This window comes from Colius striatus, chromosome 11 (assembly GCF_028858725.1).
Source record: "Colius striatus isolate bColStr4 chromosome 11, bColStr4.1.hap1, whole genome shotgun sequence".
NCBI classification, from domain to species: Eukaryota; Metazoa; Chordata; class Aves; order Coliiformes; family Coliidae; genus Colius; species Colius striatus.
Genome location: NC_084769.1, coordinates 4093035 through 4109565, shown reverse-complemented (window position 1 = coordinate 4109565; position 16531 = coordinate 4093035). Strand labels below are relative to the sequence as shown.

Sequence of the window (16531 nt, the reverse complement as noted above, 5' to 3'; positions counted from 1 at the left end):
TGAGCTATTGAATTCTCATCTCAGTTATTTATTTCCCCACTTGATAGGGTAACAAGTACTACAAACTTGTGCATTCACATCTTTCATCTTCCAGGGCAATAAACACCTTTATGGAGGAACAGATTCTCTTAGCATCAGCCCTTTAACCTATTCCTTCCAGCCCATGGTAAATGGTGGAGAAATCTGCCTGGTATTTCAAGGGAGGGAGAAGTGAGAGACATCTGTAAGTACATAGAGGTGTATATAAATGTATCTATAGCTCCAGATTTAATTTGAAATAACTATAAAACCAAGTGGAAATGTGAAGGCTTGGCACCACTTGCACAATATGTTTCCCATAGGTGTGTAGTTCAGCTGCACATAAAGTCCTTTGCCATGTAGGAAAAACAGCTCTTACCTGCTGACTTGAGGGGAAAATACAGAGTGCAGGAGAGTGTCTTGCTGAGCACTCCAATACTGGCTGCATGTCCACAGTGCAGAGGGTCAGGACACGCTGGGCTGGGATCCAGGAGCTCAAGCAGTGGGTTTAGGCTTTAAGCAAGCTTGAGATCTCTGTGTGTGGATTCAAGTCATTCTGGGACTGGGAGATGGAGCTGAACGAGATGTGTGGACATAGCCAAATTCAGCTGTGTCAGCCCCAGGAAGAGAACAGAAACAAATATTCCTGCCTCCTTGCTCGAACAATTTAAATAATCCCTCGTATTAAGGACGGGCTGCTTTTACAGTGCTTTCAGTTGTAAAAGTAGTCAGAGAAGCTAAGACTTTTCTGAATAACTCTTCAGAGCAATATTTCATGAGATTTTGAGCAATTTTATATTGAAAATAGTAATACCTATACAACAAAGAAGATAATTCAACTGTATATTATCCTCAGGCACTGGCAGCAGTCACTACTTGCCAGGAGACCGTTTCTAAATTTTAAGCACAATTGTATTACGTGCCTTAAATTTGAGTTTCCTGGGTTTCAGAGCTTTGGAGTTTGTTGCTTGAACTTTTATTTCTTCCTTTTAGAACTGCTATCGTAGCTGAACTTAAATAACCAAAGAGAGCACTTAATGAGTCCATATCTCTATTTGTCAACATTTAATGACTGTGACAGAAAAATGATTTCATTCTACTTTCCTCTTCAAAGAGTGTATGCAGAGGCCAAATTCTGCAGAGTTTTACTATTGTTTAGCAAGAATAGCTTGGTTAAAGCTAAAGAACCTGCAGTTTACATCCTGTTCCTTTAAGCAACTAAGCTCCCTGTCATCCACTAGTAAGATATTCTCATAAAACCCCAAGTGAAAACAATTTTTGGGTTGTAACCCTCAAGACTTTAAGATTTTAAAATCCTGACACTTCAGGATTAAAAAAAGCCCCACATATCTACCAGTGAACAGTGAATACATATTTGTGTAGTTTGCCTTATTTGCATTTGTTGGTAATTAATTAAAAAACATGAGTTTAATTAAACTTGGAGTTAGGGGATTCATTAAAATAAAAACAAAAGGCATTTCAGTTAAAAAATGTAAAATAACGCTTTGGGTTGAGTTTGTTGGGGCAGCTTAAGGATTTGCAGAGAAATGCCAGCAGTAGTAAAACTTCAGGGACTATCAATTGCACATAGTTAGAGGAGAGTTCCTGAACAAGGAGAGTGCATGTACGTCTTTGTCAGCAGATAAATTTCACTTTGCAGGCACCTGAATTGAAATAACAACACTTGCCCTCCGTTTCTTTCTGGTCTGTATCTGTGGCTACGAAGAAATGACACCCATAGAAGTCCAAAGGAAAGGATTACAGCAGAATTGAAGGTAAGGCTTTCAAAATAAGGGACAGAGTTGGAGGAGAAAAAAGATTAAAAAGCCAAAAGGGAAGAGATACCACTTATGTGAAACTCAAGACTGAATGACACCTAGCTGTTTACACTGCCTTGGAAAATTCTTTCTGGTTTTGGTCTCTTTCAGTCACAACTCACTGTCTTAATATATTTTTGCTTTGTTTAGGGCTTTTTTCCCCTTTGAGAGCAGTATAATGGGTTTGCTTCTTAAGAAAAAAAGTATGTTATTAGGATATTGAAATTAATATTTAACTAAAAAAGTCACAATTGATAATTAAGCCTGATGTTTATCAAATATTTCTCTGTAGCCTGCTCTTTTTGATACTGCTCTATTCACAGGACTGGGTTTGTCCCAGTGGCAGAAGAGAACCAACAGCAAAAATCTGGAGGTTTTTTGTAGCCTGTGTTACAAAGATTGTCATCAAGATAGTTCTGTTTATGCAGTGGAATAGGAGTGAAACCTTTTCACCTTCTCACATTGTGAGGGTTTAGTGGAAGTATCTAAAAGCAGCAACACTCACTCCCATATGGTTCAAGCTCCACGTCTACAGCTATGGCAGCTTGGGAAAGACATGAAAGGTACTGCCTGTCACTGCTGCTTCTGTAAGGTGCTGTGCTCTGGGGGTTGGAGAACTGCTGAAAAATGAATTACTTTGATCAAACTGCCTCAAAAAAAACCTGGGGATTGACCTGCTGGAGAGCAGCTCTGCAGAGAGAGACTTAGGAGTGCTGGTTGATAATAAACTAACCATGAGCCAGCAATGTGTCCTTGTGGCCAAGAAGGCCAATGGCATCCTGGGATGCATCAAGAACAGTGTGGGCAGTCAAGGGAGGTTGTGCTCTCTCTCTACTCTGCCCTGATGAAGCCTCATCCGGAGTCTTGTGTCCAGTTCTGGGCTCCCCAGCTTAAGAGAGATAGAGAATTTCTGGAGAGAGACCAGTGCAGGGCCACCAAGATGCTGAAGGGACTGGAACATCTTTCATATGAGGAAAGGCTGTGGGAACTGGGGCTGTTTAGTCTGGAGAAGAGGAGACTGAGAGGGGATCTTATTAATATTTACAAGTATCTAAAGGGTGGGTGTCAGGAGGTTGGGGCATCCCTTTTTTTTGTTGTAGCTAGCAACAGGACAAGGGGTGATGGGATGAAGCTGGAACACAAAAAGTTCCATTTAAATATAAGAAAAAACTATTTCACTGTGAGGTGAGGGAGCCCTGGCACAGGCTGCCCAGAGGGGTTGTGGAGGCTCCTTCCTTGGAGGGCTTCAAGACCCACCTGGACACGTTCCTATGCGACTTGATCTAGGTGAACCTGCTTCTGCAGGGGGGTTGGACTAGATGATCTCTAAAGGTCCCTTCCAACCCCTACCATTATGTGATTCTATGATTCCAGGAAAATTAAGGTTTTCTACTTTACTTACTCCTAAACTAATTAATCTGAGGAGGGAATGCTTATAATAATGAAATATAATACTCACTAACAATTCCTTCTTGTATTAATCAGACTCGTTTTCCGATGAAAATATTAGAAAACACTTCAGTAATGAGTATGAAATGCATACAAGAAATAGTACATTAATTTAATGGGAGTCAAGTCTAGAGTTGGACTAGATGATCTCTAAAGGTCCCTTTCAACCCCTACCATCCTAAGATCTTATGATTTGCCTAGAGGTGTGTTTTGAGGGTGGCTTGGCATCTGCGTGCAGGATGCTGTTGGTGGATGACAGGCATGTGCAAAAGGGCTTCTTTAAAAAAAAAAATACATAAAAAACTCCAACAGAAAAGTATGTTGCAGCTTTGAGATTAGAAACCATCTGTGGGTGCCCATTTCCTGCAATCACTGGACGAGAAGATCCCACTCTAGCAAAATACCTGCGCCAGCCGTGGTGCCGCGGAAGGTGGCCCTTGCACAGGGAGCAGATGTTCCACAGCTGAAGCTTTTCAAAGAGACACCTTTAGAGCCCCTGGCCTTATGGGATAGCTGAATTGTACATAAATAGTCTTTAAAAGAAGCATTGTCTGCTTAAAAAAAACCCCAGAAAGGAAAACGAAGTGGGGTTTTGTGTGTGGGTAAAGTAAATATGGTTAGAAATATATGACTTGTTAGGAGCTTTTTGAGGACCCCACAATCACAAAATCTTTTAGGTCATGTGTTTGCTTTCTGAAACATTTGGTAAGTAATAAGTGCCAAGGGACTATATGCACTCCATCTGGAATTAGCAGATTCCTCTTTGTTCAATTGTTCCTAAATTTGGAACCAGACGACTTGCTTAAAAGTATTTTGATTTTTCTTTTAAATAAATACGAGAAATAAACATAGCCCAGGACCTTCAGAGGGGTACATTATTAGCCTTCTCCCTGGCTCCATGAGCCATGCAAGCATTAAAGGGGCATTTGCCAATTTTGATGTTTGCTGTTGGTTTATGGTACCAATTTGTTTGGAGCGAACCATCATTTTTTGTTTCCTTTTTATAAATAGTATCAAAGAAATCAAGAGATGGAAAAAGAACTATTAGGTCATTGAATCCACTTGACTGCCAATGCAGTCTTGTTCCTTACAGTGTATGTTTTCCATGTCTTTGTCCAGGTTAAACTTGGAATTAAGAGCCTGTAGGTCTGATGAGAGGTACAAGAGCAAGTGGAGGTTTTTCTCTTCTGTCATTTCTTAGGCAAAGATATCATTTTCATTTCCACCTTTCTAACGTACAGAAATGTCACGTCCAAACATCAAGTAGATGCTTTCTCTTTGCAGGTGGTGTGGATTACTATCTCATCCCTGTAAAAAAAGTAACTTTTGCTTAGAGAAAGCAAAGAAGGAAGAGAAAGGCAACACTTCTCTAATTTTCCCTGATGTCCTACATAACACCAAAGAATAAGAAGCTGAGACCAAGCCACCTGCTTGCCCAGTAGGCTTAAGAAAAGAGATTATGTTTCCTCAAAGGCCTTTAAAAACTCTTCTAGAGGAAGCTTGTTTTAAAACAAAACCAAAACTTTACAAATGAATTGTCTAAATGCTTTAAAGAATCAAAAAATCACTCTGGAATCGCCCAGAATTGTATCAAATTTATTATAACAAATTCAGCCAGTTTGACTGTTTGAAACTGAAAAGATTTTAAGTGCAAAGCTTGCAAATCAAAGCCCAGAAAGTTTGTCCAATGTCATTACATTTGGCATATGAAGAATTATTAAGAAGTGCAGATGTGTAGATTTGGGGTCACATCCTAAGATGCTCAGCCTGTACGTATTGGTCATCTTCCATGAATTTGAGTGGAATGATGCCTATTTACAATAACTGGAGATGGATGATCCCTCTCTCCACGACTACAGAGAAAGCTTAGGGAGACTGACTTTCCTAAGCCAGACTGGCCTTCGGGAACCGTGTCTTACCAAGCATTACAGAGCAGGATCAAGGTCTTTATCTAGTTCACAGTTGCTCACAATTTTGTTTCATCCAACATTTGTTCAAAATATAAGCAAATATTTTATTTCTGCTTCAAGCTTTAGTAAGAGTGGCAGCAATGCAGTACAAGCAGATACATATTTTCTCCACGGCTACAAGGTCTTTTTATTTGGTCTAGATACACATCTGTAACTGTTTTACCAACTCATATATTCATATATACTGTAGGTCAAAGGAGCTTAAGTTTTCACTTCTTGCATTGAGTTGCAATCTTTCTGTTTTGCAGGTTGCTTCCTATGGATTGTTTCAGCAGCCTAAGGGCTTCTCTAAATCATTATTCTGTTCTTTCCTAGCAAGAAGGAACCAAAACTATAATCAAAGCTTAGCATGGGCTGGGCAAAACCTGATCATAACCTCTTCTACCTCTTTTCCTGTTCCAGCCAATCCTGATTCAGAGGATCAAAGCCATATTTTCTCTGTGTGGCTGAAGAAGTGTGAGGTAGCATGGCTAAGTATCAGCATCATTCATCGAGATCTGTTGAAGATATCAATGTTTGGGCTTGGCCCATGACAGTACTTCTTCCTTTTTGAAATCTAAGCCTGTGAGTATGAGTTCAGGAGTTGCATCAAAGCCTCATACAGACTAAGATGTGTGCACATAGATTAGGACACTAATTCTTAAAGCAAATGAGCTCTCAGCTTTAAGGAATGTAGCAGCATGGACTACTAGCTGTAACTAATATATATAAAGGTAAAACACATAAGTGTATTTATGTTAGTAAATATAAGAATCCTGTTATCTGAAAAGGTAGTAATTTGTTTTCTTCAGTCCCTACAACCTGAGTAAATATGCCTGCGAAGACAGGTGTTGGTAACTGTGATAGCTTTCTGAAAAGGTGTCCTCTTCAAAGATTTTTTGATGGCAAGAGAGGAAGAAATGGTCACCCTTCTTCTCATAGAAATTAACTAAAACCTTGCCATTAACATCTATGGGAGGACAGAATCCTAAATTACTGTATAAAGGGAGATCAGTAGTTTCTTTTTGGATTCTAATGGTTATTTATGAATTTTGAACAAGAAACTTTGATATGAGACTAATTATTTGCAACTTGTAGATCTTTTTGACAATGCCTGTATTGATACTTGATGTTTTATGGTCTCATTTTAGGAGATCACAGGAGTTTCCATAATCTCATTTATAAAAATCACCTGTAAACTGGCAAAGTCTAAGTAAAAGACAGTGAAACACAGCAAACAGAAATATTGACTGGTAGATAAAGTAAATCTAAATTGTAAAAGGAAGAAGTTTATCAAAGTTTCACTCTTTTGAACTGTGGTTTCTTTTAAGGGGCTTGAAGGGAAGCCATGTTGGTAGGTCAGGTTATGGCGTTGTGCTATAGTTAGAACTACTGACTTGTTCTGTGCTGTTGTTTGTTGAGATGACTAAGTTGTCATTTTTAATTAGCTTTATGCTCTTCTCAAGGGCTAATTACTTTACTTTTTATCAAGATTACTTGATTGGTAATGACAGGGGTGCTATGGTTACGTATTTTTAGAGAATTCCCCAACCTGCACAATTACATGATTTTCTGTTCCCCCTGGATCCTTTGTGCAGTAAAGCCTTCAGTAAAAATAGTGAATAAGAAAAATACATATTAACTATTGATATCAGCAGAAGAAAGCATCTCTTGATCTTTATTCTCATTTCTTTTTTTTTTGGCCATTGCTAATGAATTTAGTCAGTGTGAAAAATCATTACACTTAGTTTACCTCCCTGTCAGTGACACTAGTGCCGCTCTATTACCTTGGCTGAAGTTACCTCAGGCAAACTGAATTTGAGACCTTTCTTTTCTCCTCTCATTTGTCTATAGTTATACATCTCCCCTGCTCATCATGGAAATCTGCACTGACTTCTATCTGCCTCAAACTGTACAAATGACACAGACATTGACTTTTGGAAAGCCCAAGATTTGGTTGAAGAGCCCTTCAGGTGATTATCAGAGGTGCAGTCACAGGTGAAATCTCTTGTTTCTTTAGCCACCTATAGATTACGATAATCTCTTCTTGCTAGAAACAGCAGCAGTCTGAAAGGTGACGCCTCTGTGAAGGCTCCCTTGAGGGCTGAGGCAGTGGAAGAAGGGGGACCATAAATACTCCTCTGACATTTTTTTAGAAATACAGCTATACCCAGAGAATTGCTACTTTACTCCTGTCCTGCAACACATAAATACACGTCAGATGTGTGGTAAACCAAATTCTCTCAGGAGCTTGGCCTGAAAGAGGGAAAGACACAATGATTTAGAGTCTGCATCTGCAGCTCTTGTTGCTGCCTTGGTCCCTGCTACTGGAGGACAATTCCCTGCATCAACAGCTTCTTGATGCAGGGACTTAGAGCAGTTTCTGAAGCTAAAGCCCAAGGGAGGCTAACACTGCTGGTAACCCATTGGAAAGGTGAGGAGGGGACAGCCACCACACAGCTTGAAGGAAAGCGGTTGCTCCTGCCATGAGATGCCCCATCTTGTATCACCTCTACTGCCACTTTGGAAGTGGATTCACTGATGAATGCAACTCTTGTTGCATTCTCCAGAAGCTGTTGAGAGCAGGATTAGACTAGGTAGCTTCCTAAATCAAAGGGAAGGTTAGCATTGCAGGGTGCTGGCACAGCACACCTTTGTATTCCAGCTCACAGAAGGAGTTGCTGGAGGATATGCTGGGCTGTGAAGGGCTGCTGAAATGCCTTCAGTCATAGGAAACGTGTGGAACTTCTCTGTAACAAGGCAGCTGAAGATGTGAGGATGTTCTGGAATGACGGCTTACACAACCCCTGTGTTTTGACGTTATTCTTCTCAGTGATAGACGGGGAATGTAGCAGCTCCAGCTACTGCAGCAGTGCAGTGCGATTCCTTGCAGTCTATGTGCAAAAACCCCACCTTCTTAGTAAGCATCTCGTCTCCTTAATGAGCTAGTAACACATCTATGACTTTAGTAATTAAAAGAAGTTTTTATTGCTTTTTACTTATGTTAACACCAAAGAGCGAGAAGAGAGACAAGCAAGGTAGGCTGACAACTTCTGGGATTCTGGGAAACAGACACTCAGCCCCCTGATACCTTTGATGCAAGGAAAATAGACAGAACTGGATCCTAAAGGTATTAAAAGCCTAAATCCTATGGAATTCAATGTAAACAGATGACTAAATGCTGTGAGGATCTGGGCTTAACCTCTCTCTATAACTTAGCTCCTTAACTGTCCTGTAAGTATAATAATTCTTCCCTGTTCACAGTGGAGTTTAACAATAAACATGTTGAGGCAAACAAGGTGCTCAGCTACTGTTATTTCTGAATGTAAAAAAAACCACAACAACCCACAAAACAAACCAAAAACAGCTAAGCAAGACGCTGTGGTTATTTATTTCTTTTTTTTCTAATGTGTCTTGATTTTGTTGCAGTTTTCAGTTCTAGAGAAAAGTGTTTACCTGGTTGATTAATTGATGGTTGTGTTCCCCAACTGTAATCAGGGCCCAATTTTCTCTCCAGAAGTCCACTAACAGCAAGGATCAACAAGAAGGTAAGGAAGTAGCCCAACTTTTATCAATCAGACTGAAAGTATTCTTTTCTCAATGCGAAACTGAGCCCTTTTCACTTTCAGGCTAAGTTTCAAGCATCTCTTTCTATGTGGAGCCTTGCTTTCCAGTATAAATAAATGATCCCACATTCCGTCATGATAACATATGCTCATGCAGAGCTCAAAATTAGAAGGAATATGAAGTGTTCTATTAATTGCATGAATGTTGATTGTTAAAATCATGTGTTAATTGGTAATATCTGTGTGCAGTAGGTTCCCGCAATATGTGTTAGATTACATTAACTGTGCTTGTGACTCAGATATCAGGCATTATGCATTTTATAGAAGGAGTTTCAAGAAACTTTGTGTAATTAGTTTCTATAGATTATCAGTGTAGAAAAATTAGTAGAATACTGTGTAAAGGGCGTGTGAAATTAGAGGCATGAAGAATACTGAACTCTAAAAACGCATCTGCTCCTCTTTCTCATGGTGTGCTTTCTGTCACATACTCTCCAAAGTAATTCTCACCATGTTTGTCTTGAGGTAATTCCCAGGGAATCAAGTACAAGCTCTTCCTCACTACCATGGTGATTACAATACACGCTTGAAAGTTATCATCTTTTTTTGAATGGACCTTCTCACTTTTCAGTCTTTCCTTTTGCATCCCCCAGGCTTTGATCCAAGAAGCATTCAGGTACATTACAGAGAAATTAGATTATTTCTGTACTCACCTATCAGTGGGGAAGTTGAGTATACTTAGCAACATGATCCTCCTGTACCAGATGTGCTTCCTCTCCATTCTTAATCCCTGGGGAAAATTTCACATGCATCTGTTTTGTTCATTGATGTTTTAATTTTATAGAGTGCCATGAGTATTTAGCAAAATAGACAAGTTAGAGGGAACTAAAGCTTGGAGCTAAATATGGTAAGCTATGAGTGTTTTTAAGAAACTTAGTGGTTATTTCCACTCTGATTGACTTAATGCAGCTTTGCAGTGGTGAGGGAGCAGAAGATGAGCCTGACATGAGAGAATGAGGTTGCAGTCTATAATACCTGGCACATATCATAGTCTGTGTTTGTTTTCTTTTCAGGAAAACAAGTTTGTTCACAAGTTTACACACAGATTTACACATTTATACAGTAGAAACACACTGGCCTTTGCTTCAGCAGACACAAAGAGAGCAGCCAATCTGGTCCCATCGCTGCATCTTCCTTCACTGCACAGTGCTCTTCCTCAGCCATTGCAGCAAATGTACTCATTTGCACTCCAATGTACAGTGGCTGCTGAAATGAGCTTTTCCCTTTCCTCCCTGGGCCAAGCCCCATTTGAAGCTCCTTTCTCACATGTTACTGGAATGGAATTAACCTCTTGAGTTAGATGTGAGGGCTGGAGCTCCTAACTTACCCCAGTGTTCCTCAGCAAAATTCCACAGCGCTTACTGCCTAAAATTACCTGACAAACAGCCTGACTGTCAGAAATCAATGATAATCACTCCTCTAACAAACCATCTAATAGATAAACTTTGGAGGGGAAAAAACCTGAACATTTCCAGTGTAAATCCACTTGTATTTTGTATGGGTCAGGCAGATTTTGAGGTCAGCTCGGTAACAAGCATGGGTATCATGTGCCTGCGCACTGCAGAGTAAGCAGGAATGGGAACAGATCTCCTGAGCATCCTGTGGTGTGTAAGTCATAACCAAGTAGATGCTTTTTGGTGAACACTGACTTTAATATCTATATCAATTCTTTAGAATTAAGACTTTTCTTAAGGTGATTATATTTTGAGGGACTAACAAACATGAGAGAAGGTCAAAACCAGTCGTGCTTGTCCCGGCAAAAGTGTCACTGAGATCCTTCCCTGGTTAACAGCCACTACTACTTTGGGAGACATATTCTTAAGTCATGCAAGTTCCTGTATACTCCCAGAGGAAAATTGAAAATAAAAATAATGTCATAAAAAAGAAAGGTTTAGAGAAAGATCAGATAGATTTTTGTGGTGTTAAAAAAATTACAAGTTTCAAACATTTTAAATGTTTCATGGGTTGTGTTGAGAAAAATATGTGGAAGGAAACTACTAACTAGCATAATCTTAATTCATTTTACAGTGGACCAATTTGGTAATGATGCAATGAATTAAAACAGGTTGTCTGTGAGGAAAAATGAATGCAGTTTTGGTAAAGAGAGCTTTTAGACGAGTGTTAGAAATCTTGAGTCTTATCAGGTCTATTACTCTAATATCTGTTGATTTACTGAGCTTGAAACAAGCAAACCTCAGGGGTTCAAAAGCTTAATGTTAAGGCACACTTCATCAGTTGTCCTGAGAAATGTAACAGATTTAAGAGGAAATCAGTTTTAGCCCCCATCCAAAATGTTGACACTGAATCAAACAGAGCATGAACTATATTCACAGTTTTAATTAAAAGAAAACCTGACAAATTACTAACATCCCAGTATTCAGAAGACGGTTATCTGTTATAGAAATACTTTTTCCAGTGTACATGCTCTCATACACTGAATGGTTTCTAGATTTATTTTACTATAATTGTAAACTGTGGCACAAATTCTTAATCTTACCTACTTAAATAATGCCTTCCAATTTCTTTGCAACCTTTTCTCCTCCTCCCCGCCCCCCACCCCACAACCCTGACTCACAGAGTGATGCATTGAGAAGGATGAACAAATTTAGTAGCTGAGATGACCACTGGAAATACATGGTAAAAAACTAACTGATAAAAAAATTAACCAGAAGGAAATTGCTTACTAACTTTTAAGATGCAAAAGTTAATCTAAAATGACTGCCAGCCTTCGAAAGGTTAACTGTCAAATTAAATAACAGGGACATACAGTGGTCACTGGCTACCTGGGGGAATAAGCTCTTAAATTACTTACTTCAATTCACATAATTTACAAAGAGATTAGCTCCTCATGTCTCTGAGGAAACTGCCTGTTCCAGAGAAGGTTTTGTCCCCCACCATGCCCAGGAAGGCTTGGTTGCTGGTGGGAGCATCTGTGGTAAATGGTATATGTTTCTGAGGAAGTAAAAGTAAATTGGGGAATAGAGTAAGTTGTCACACTCCAGGGAATAATAATGATAATCGGATTGCTCTGATATCCTTTGGACAGTTGAATATCTACAGGTTGTTTTGTCACACAAGTAGCAAGCTTGCAGGTATGGGTTCCCACTCTCCACCAAAGCCCTCGGGATAAAAGGATTGAGAAGGGGATGAGGGACAAGGTGGCTGCAGGGTGGTTTCCCCCACACAGGGCTCAGGCCCTAGAGTTGCGTATTTGATCGTGTCAGCGAGGGGCAGATGAGAAATGCCAAGATCTGTTTGCTGGTCAGAGTTCTGCGGTGCTGGGCTCTGCTTTATGCAGAGAGCAGGAGAGGTCTGTTGCACCCAGAACTGAAGGACGTCACTAATTTAACAAAGCCAAGGGGAATCTGGGACAATGCTGGATGCATTATTGTGGACTGTTCTTTTCCCATTAGCCTTTGTTCTATTGTTTCAAGCTTGCAGGAGTTGGCAGTCTGGGAGGAGATGTCACTGCATAGCTTGCTGTCCTCGAGAGCCGTGCCAGAGGATGGCTGAGGTCCATGGAGAGGCTGTGGTAGCCCTAAACAGTCTGATGTCCGGCCCTAAAATCAGGCAGTGACTTTGGTGTGGAAGGCAGGCTTATACTGATAGCAAGAACAAGGGGCTGTTGCCAGTTGGCTCAGTGACTCTTCCAGTGCACCGGTGGTGGGAGAGGCGCAGATGTCTGACAGCAGAAACAACATCTTCCCAGGGCCGACTGCACGAGGCACTACTCTCGCCAGATCTCAGTGCTGCCTCTTCCAGAGGTGCCCTACAGAAGTCTCAGAAACCAATGGGGCTAGACCAGCGGCTGAGGGGCCATAACCAGCCCCAAGGGTCACTTCTTATTTTTCCCTTTTCGTGAGCTGTGTGTGCAGTCCACAACATAAGCATCAGGGTAGGTTGGAGGCTGCTCATGTCTGGAAGAGTACTGTGTTTCTCAGGACATTTTAAAATGATTTTTTGCTACCTATCAGACTACTGGACTGCCAGAAACTCTTTTTCCCCTCCCTTCAAGAGCAATGATTTCCTGCTGTTAATCCAAACCATAATAAAACCTTAAATATATACTGTGAAAAATGTTATGCCTACTTAAGCAAGATAGTTGCCTGTAATAGTGTGCCATAAAGCAACCTGAAATGTTTATTGTCGGTTCCCCAACTGCAGTTTTATTTCTTTTTAGCAGTTTTTGTGCCTGCAGGGTTTTCTTCCCATCCAAAGTTTCAAAACAAGTTTTTCTCTTTCCCTGCAAGCAGTGATTATTTCCACAGCAGATCCTCCTGCCAGTGCAGATACGTACAAGCCTTTTTTCCCCCCCAAAACTTGCAGTTCCCTAAACTTTTTCTAGAAACTCCCTTCCCACAACATTGTTTAAATCAATAACAAGCCTTGATATGCCACACTTTAAAGGGCAGACTGATTTCTAAAGGAGAAGATAACGTTAAACAAGATCTCCTTTGTAAAGGCTAAAATAGGAATTCAGGAAAAGGGGAAAAAAAAAAGGAAAGAAGGGGAAAAAAAAAATCCCAACAGCCAAGGTTAGGGGGTGGTAAAGATGTTGCTGCTGGATCTAACTCCAGAGACACAATGTGTATTTCATTGCCACGAATAAACTGTATCCAGGGAACAAGTAAATGAAAAAGTGAGGACAGGAGATATCTTATTTTTGTTGTTTGTTTCCAAAGATTCCACCCCCACATAGGTCACTTGGAATTCATTTGTCTACATCCTGGACTGCACGTAGGGGAAAAAAAAAATGCCTGGGATCTGAGAAAGAGGAATGCGATAGGGCATGGGAATCACAGCGTCACGGTGGTCACCAGAGCATAGCTTGGCTCGTCTTAAAACAAGCAAGCACCGTTGGACCTCTGTAATACCAGCAAATCGGCCGTGCTATCAGGCTACCTATCAGAGGCTGAATGCTTGAGAAAAAGTGTGTGGGTTTTTAGAGGGAGCCTGGGGCGTTGGAGGGCTCTCGGAGCTGCTGCTTTCCTCTTGACATCCAGTACTACTCGGTGACCTCGGCAACAATCCCGTGTACTGTTACAGTTCATTTCAATAATTAAACAGTTCAGGGATGGCAGAGCTTTCTCGTTGTCAATAGAAAATCAGGGCTGCAGTTTGCTTTTTTATTTCCCTCCTCCCCCCCTCCCTCCCCTTTCCCTCTGCTGAAATCAGAAGTTGTTTGTTTTTAATTATATTAGCTCGAGACAATTAATTTCACAATCCGAACAAAAAAACTGCTTTGCGAGGAGGACTGGCAACTGGTAAATGCAATTATTATTGTAGCACATTTTGAAAGGAAGAGATCCCAGCTCCAACAAAGTCATATGTATAAAATTTCAGTCATATAATATAGTCTCAAACAGCAGATTTACTCTCTGCAAAAGATGGGAACTGCTCTCCCATCTGGAGCTATGTTCTGTTCATGCCACGTGGACCCGTTTGATACCCACTCGGAAAAAAAACCCCACTAGCCAGCAAAATAAACCACTGCCCATCAGCTGCTCCAAGTAATTGGTTGCTATGGCCCTTTAAACTTGCCTTACGTAGAGATGATTAATACCAGCCCCCTTTTAAGTGCAGCGATGCAACAACAACTTAACATCCCCCCCCCCCCCCCCCCCCCCCCCCCGTGCAAACGGCAGCATTTATATATCTGCTGTTTGAGCAGAAATGAAAATAATTCAACTTTATGTCAGGGATGTCTTGCAAAATTTCCTACAATTAAAAAACTATTTTTTGAGGAGCTCACTGTGCCCCTTTCATTGCCCATCTGGCTCCCTCCCAGCTGCTCGCTGGCTGACTCTGTGCTATTCTACTACCAGCATGGCAGGAGCTGTTGCTGACTGGTATCACAGTCTCTTTTTCCTCAGCGTTGGTCCTCAGGATTGTTAGGCCACAGTCTGGCTTCACTTACGCTGATTTACTTTTATGGGATTCAGTCAAAATGCTATGGATTTATACCGCTGAGGCGAAGAGCAAAATTCAACTCCTCGGGTCGGGAGCGCTGGGAGCGGTTTGAGTCCGTGGGGAAGGTTTTCTGGCAGCCCTGGTGACAGCCGTGCCGGCCTCTGTGCTGATACACAGCCGGCTCCTACTGTCACACTCCTATTGCCTTGTCCACGCTTGTTTTACACGCCTCACAGAGGTTTCACCTTTTTCCATTTCCTACCAGTGTCATTGACATAAGAATATTAAACTGAAATACACTGAGACATCGCTTCTTTGGGACCGTTATCTGACATCCTTATTCACAGCAAACAGGGCTTCATTTCCCAAAGAGCTTAATCCTTTCAGTGGGGTGGCTGCAGAGGGAGGACCACATCCACAAAAGGGCTTTGACATAGTTACGCTTCAATTGTAGGCCTGGTACACCACTGTAGTTTGAAACAGGAGTCAGCAAGTCTTTACAGGGTGTGTGGAGAAAGTTGGACACTGTGGAAGAGCAGCTCTGGGAATCTAACCAGGCAAATGTTTTTTGTTCAGCAGCTAAAGCATCCCATTGGAAGAGGCATCTGCTGCTTGGTACTGTGGTGGGCACTCCTTTCCTCGTGGGACACCTCCAGGCAGGATGCTCATGCCTCATGCCTTAGGGCAGACAGGACCTGCCCTCCTTCTGTGCAGCAGCGTGGATGATAAACTCCCTATCGGTGGGAAACACAGCTTTGGTGTCCTCATTTTCCAGAGGGAACTCAACCCTACGGGACTCACGTTTTTAACTCAGGGTAAGGGAAACTTTCTCATTATGTGGGTATAGACAAGTCCTTATTGAAACATCCTAAAGCACAGAATAGAAGTTGCTCCAGGAGAAGTGTGACTTGCCAGGATGCTAATGGGGCAGCCACTCTACCTCCACTTTCATCCATTTTTAAGGCTGCTGAAATACTTTAAACATATAATATACATATATATCCAACAAAATTTTTAGTTGGCTGGCAAGCTTGCACATCAACACAAGATCATCTGTGGACTCCAAGCACCAAGTAACAGCTGTACACAGATTATTTTCTGTATTAAAGGTCTAAGACAGCAGTCAAACACAGATCTGGCTTTAGGACATTAGGCTGCACTAAGGTTATCAGCTTGGCCTTTACAGTTCACATTTCCAAGTCCAAACATGATGAACTTCTCATGTAACAAACTGACCTTAGGTGGAAGAGTAAGTAAAAATGTTGCCCGTACATTCAAATTCACAGAGAATGGAGAGAAAGCTACCAAGAAAGATGCAGTCACCTCCATCTAGCTGCCCTTGCTTTCAATTAGAGCTTCCCACAGCCATGTAGACCTTACTCTTTGACTGTGTTTCCAATCTCTCTTTTTTGGGGGACAAGTAGAGAGGAAGAAACCTTGCAAAACTGAAATGAGATATTAAGTCTCTCATTCTTTCCAGGTAAACACATGCCAAATCTTGCAACGATGTTGGCAGGCTCCCCAAGTTGCAAAATAATGAAGAAAACATTGAGTTTAGGACTTTGTACCCATTTTAGTAACATTCCTTGTAAGTACAATTAAAGCCATCACTGATTTGACTTCAGGAAATATGGTAAATATAGAGATACAATGCAGAGCTGAAAAGTAGCCTAGAAAGGATTTTAAGGTATCATGTTTGTCTGGAAACTTATTCCTAAAAAAGAACAAAGAAAATGATTTTTTTTTTAGGGGCTGTGGGAGTTCA

The 16531-nt window shown here is 41.1% G+C and overlaps 1 long non-coding RNA gene across 1 annotated transcript; it reads left to right on the top strand.

The window, feature by feature from the left end:
• The first annotated feature begins 139 nt into the window (after positions 1 to 139).
• LOC133626372 (uncharacterized) lies at positions 140 to 5734 on the top strand. The gene is made up of 3 exons (XR_009819472.1): positions 140 to 223; positions 1679 to 1793; positions 5657 to 5734. It is a non-coding gene; the product is annotated as an uncharacterized LOC133626372 (long non-coding RNA).
• The last annotated feature ends 10797 nt before the right edge of the window (positions 5735 to 16531 follow it).